General features: G+C 50.8%; 1 non-coding gene across 1 annotated transcript in view; it reads right to left on the reverse strand.

The window, feature by feature from the left end:
* The window catches only part of LOC126430837 (small subunit ribosomal RNA), a 1,909-nt gene extending 1,674 nt beyond the window's left edge, over window positions 1-235 (reverse strand). Inside the window, exon 1 of the ribosomal RNA XR_007577355.1 lies at window positions 1-235. This exon is cut by the window's left edge and continues 1,674 nt beyond it. This is a non-coding gene — a ribosomal RNA (small subunit ribosomal RNA).
* Between the last annotated feature and the right edge of the window lie 4,765 nt (window positions 236-5,000).

Below are 5,000 nucleotides of genomic sequence, written 5' to 3' on the forward strand. Positions count from 1 at the left end.
CCGACCGATTGGTTTTGATCTAATAAAAGCGTCCCTTCCATCTCTGGTCGGGACTCTGTTTGCATGTATTAGCTCTAGAATTACCACAGTTATCCAAGTAACGTGGGTACGATCTAAGGAACCATAACTGATTTAATGAGCCATTCGCGGTTTCACCTTAATGCGGCTTGTACTGAGACATGCATGGCTTAATCTTTGAGACAAGCATATGACTACTGGCAGGATCAACCAGGGAGCTGCGTCAACTAGAGCTGAGCAGCCGGCCGCCCGGGAGTGTGTCCCGGGGGCCCGCGCGAACACGCAAGCGTCCGCTCAATTATTCTGCAAACAGGAGGAGGCTGAGCTCCCCTGCACAACACACCTCGAAACCCTCTCAGGTCCCGGCGGCGCGCAGCGCCGTCCTAAGTACTTGGTCGGGTTCGAGAGAGGCGCAATCGCCCGGAGTTAGGCGAGTAGACGCTTTAGGTGCGACCACCCGTGCTCCCAACTGAGCTTGCCGCTGCCGACAGAGGCCCGGGAGCGTGCTGTCGTGGCATTGCCGGCGGGAGACAACACGCGCCACCTACGGTGACCGGCAGCTCCAACGCCAGCGCCACAGAAGGACAAAAGCCCCACTTGGGTGCCGAAGCGAACTCTCCCAGCACAGCGCACGCGCCAACACGTCCGCACAGCTGCGATACAAACCACCTGCGAGAACCGCTGGGGCGACCGAGCAGCAGACGGCGTCGCGGCGCCGAGCGCCGGGCGGCGGCGCATCCTCAGCGCACACAGTCCTCAATCGGACCAGCACACTGCAGATGGCCACCGCGCTTCGCACCGGGCCCGCGAGGACCTACTTTGGCCGCAAGGCGCCGCGAGCAGGGGGCGCCGGCGCGCAGCTGCGCCGCCTGCCGCGTCCGTCGGCCGGCGCGCCTGCCACTGGCCGCCCCCACCAGCCGGCTGTAGCGCGTGCGCCCACGCACCGCGCTGCCAGCACGCCGGGCGGCCCCCCCTCACCGGCCGGGGACGGTCCCACCCAGCCACCGCCGCGTATCGCCTCACACCCAGATCCCCTTTCGCGTTCGTGGGCATGGTGGGTCCCCTTTCACGTTCGTGGGCATGGTGGGTATCCCTGAAACAACCGGTTAATAGCTCGACCGATCGTCGCCAACACTGATTCACCTCTAGCGAGAACAACCGCACCACAACGGGTTACCTGTTGTTCATTTGCGTAACGTCACCAGCAAACGTAGACGTCCATCGCCATTTGCAACGAGTATTGCATGCCTGTGTCAGGTGTCACAACACACTACGTCTGCCCACATAGACGCAACAACATGTGCACGCCTCGAGAACACGTGGAAGGTAGCCCCCGTACGTATGCGGTGTCCATTGCGCGAACGACTGTCAGCCGGCCTCTGCAGGATGTCGCAGATGTGGAACGCGGTGCAACATGCTATCACGGTGTGTGAGAAGAGACGACTACGTCCGAATACACGCTCCACTACATCAACAGACTGCTCATGCTGATCGCCATCCAGGGCGTCCGTTCCTCCCACACGTCTGAATGGCGTACCACACTGCAATCCAGCTCTTATAGGGAGACGACACGTAGCTGCGTGCACAATATTTGGACTGTATGGTCTGCCGTTGCTAGGCGCAGTCGTCGTACGGTCACACATGTGCCACGATGTATCATTCAGTACATACGGACCAATGTGCAGTACAGTTTGTGGGTTTTGCGTACATCGGCGGACAGGTGACAGGCCGTACCACAACGTAGGCTGAGTACGTCGGCATGCGAAGGGCATTGAACATGCAAACTTCTCAACGACCAGCTTGCGAAGGCAGGGGGGAAGGGGGGGGGGCATGTACGTCCTGCTGCTATCCACATTACAGTGTATAGCAGGAGCATGTGGAAAGTCAGCAACACCTGCAAGGTGTTTAACATGACGCGATACACAGGGGACCGGGCAGTGCGAATAGCGAACTATATTGCGAGGGTTGCGGTTAGGCAACACTACACTAATTTAACGAGTTGCATAACAATTACAGAGCAGGTTCAGCGACAACGTGCGTCAGGTTAAGGCGCAATATAGGTTAGGTTGAGGCACAATATAGGTTAGGTTAAGGCACAACATGGGTTACGTTAAGGCACAAATTGGGTTACGTTAAGGCACAACATGGGTTACGTTAAGGCACAACATGGGTTACGTTAAGGCACAAATTAGGTTACGTTAAGGCACAAATTAGGTTACGTTAAGGCACAAATTAGGTTACGTTAAGGCACAAATTAGGTTACGTTAAGGCACAAATTAGGTTACGTTAAGGCACAAATTAGGTTACGTTAAGGCACAAATTAGGTTACGTTAAGGCACAAATTAGGTTACGTTAAGGCACAAATTAGGTTACGTTAAGGCACAAATTAGGTTACGTTAAGGCACAAATTAGGTTACGTTAAGGCACAAATTAGGTTACGTTAAGGCACAAATTAGGTTACGTTAAGGCACAAATTAGGTTACGTTAAGGCACAAATTAGGTTACGTTAAGGCACAAATTAGGTTACGTTAAGGCACAAATTAGGTTACGTTAAGGTACAATATGGGTTAGGTTAAGGTACAATATGGGTTAGGTTAAGGTACAATATGGGTTAGGTTAAGGTACAATATGGGTTAGGTTAAGGTACAATATGGGTTAGGTTAAGGCACAACGTAGGTTAGGTTAAGGCACAACGTAGGTTAGGTTAAGGCACAACATAGGTTAGGTTAAGGCACAACATAGGTTAGGTTAAGGCACAACATAGGTTAGGTTAAGGCACAACATAGGTTAGGTTAAGGCACAACATAGGTTAGGTTAAGGCACAACATAGATTAGGTTAAGGCACAACATAGGTTAGGTTAAGGCACAACATAGGTTAGGTTAAGGCACAACATAGGTTAGGTTAAGGCACAACATAGGTTAGGTTAAGGCACAACATAGGTTAGGTTAAGGCACAACGTAGGTTAGGTTAAGGCACAACGTAGGTTAGGTTAAGGCACAACGTAGGTTAGGTTAAGGCACAACGTAGGTTAGGTTAAGGCACAACGTAGGTTAGGTTAAGGCACAACGTAGGTTAGGTTAAGGCACAACGTAGGTTAGGTTAAGGCACAACGTAGGTTAGGTTAAGGCACAACGTAGGTTAGGTTAAGGCACAACGTAGGTTAGGTTAAGGCACAACGTAGGTTAGGTTAAGGCACAACGTAGGTTAGGTTAAGGCACAACGTAGGTTAGGTTAAGGCACAACGTAGGTTAGGTTAAGGCACAACGTAGGTTAGGTTAAGGCACAACGTAGGTTAGGTTAAGGCACAACGTAGGTTAGGTTAAGGCACAACGTAGGTTAGGTTAAGGCACAACGTAGGTTAGGTTAAGGCACAACGTAGGTTAGGTTAAGGCACAACGTAGGTTAGGTTAAGGCACAACATAGGTTAGGTTAAGGCACAACATAGGTTAGGTTAAGGCACAACATAGGTTAGGTTAAGGCACAACATAGGTTAGGTTAAGGCACAACATAGGTTAGGTTAAGGCACAACATAGGTTAGGTTAAGGCACAACATAGGTTAGGTTAAGGCACAACATAGGTTAGGTTAAGGCACAACGTAGGTTAGGTTAAGGCACAACGTAGGTTAGGTTAAGGCACAACGTAGGTTAGGTTAAGGCACAACGTAGGTTAGGTTAAGGCACAACGTAGGTTAGGTTAAGGTACAACGTAGGTTAGGTTAAGGTACAACGTAGGTTAGGTTAAGGTACAACGTAGGTTAGGTTAAGGTACAACGTAGGTTAGGTTAAGGTACAACGTAGGTTAGGTTAAGGTACAACGTAGGTTAGGTTAAGGTACAACGTAGGTTAGGTTAAGGTACAACGTAGGTTAGGTGAAGGCGCAATGTAGGTTAGGTTAAGGTACGATATACCTTAGGTTAAGGTACAATATCGCTTAGGTTAAGGTACAATATAGCTTAGGTTAAGGTACACGTTGTAGGGAAAGGTGTATTTTGGGGGGGGAGGGGGCGGCAGGTTCGTTGATAGTGATTATCGTAAGTGCATGCCTGCGGGATCATCCGATTTGTCACGTCAGGATGCACTTGTGGCTCATGACAGGCGGCGCTCCGATTCCAAGGTTGTGGCAGATCTGTGTCTTTCATTCCTGCCATTGTTTGTGTACTGTGACAGGAGGCAGTATTGTGATGTTGGGTGCACCCCTGTGTAGGACATGTGTGGGTGTTCGTGGCTTAGCTGAGCAATGGCGGATGTCGGAAGGGTGGGATATTCTGTTTTCTGGGTGGACCTCCCGGTCTGGTTATGATAGTGTGGATTGTGTAATGTGGCGGAGAGGATGCACCGGATGTTCTTCCATGCTGGTGGTTAGATATTGTGTGTGTGCCTGTTAGAGGCAGAGAGTAGTGTGTGATAGTGTCTGGCTGACGTGTGGTTCTCATTGTGTGCAGAGTCTTTCAGCATGTATAGGGACGGTTGTATATATTATCTGTATTCTGATGGCTCTGCATCTATTACTAATCAGTGCCGTGTATACGGTTACTCTGGTTCCAGTCGAAACTGTTCTATCTCTGTACATTAGTGACACTGCGGCTCCACTATGTTGCCGCCCCTGTCGGCCGTTTCCCCCAGTGTGTGGCTAATGATTATCAGCAATCAGTCTATTAGTCAATACCGGTAGTGTGACGACGTGAAATGTCCGGGATGGGGGAAGCTACACGCTTCCCGTGGGTCAGGGCCTAGAAAGACTCTTCCCACGCAGGAGGCTCGGACTGTCATTACTCTTCCGAGAAATATATTTGCCCAGCGTTTTTTGCGACTGCGAGTGCGACGCGTACGAGTACCGACATGGATGGGGCGCTTCCTAGCTGATCGCTCAGCATCGGAGAAATATATTTGCCCAACGTTTTTTGCGACTGCGAGTGCAACGCCCAAGGGTACCGACGTGGATGGGGCGCTTCCTAGCTGATCGCTCGGCATGGGAATCCGTA

The sequence above is a fragment of the Schistocerca serialis genome, unplaced genomic scaffold (assembly GCF_023864345.2).
Source record: "Schistocerca serialis cubense isolate TAMUIC-IGC-003099 unplaced genomic scaffold, iqSchSeri2.2 HiC_scaffold_1061, whole genome shotgun sequence".
In the NCBI taxonomy this organism is placed as follows: domain Eukaryota; kingdom Metazoa; phylum Arthropoda; class Insecta; order Orthoptera; family Acrididae; genus Schistocerca; species Schistocerca serialis.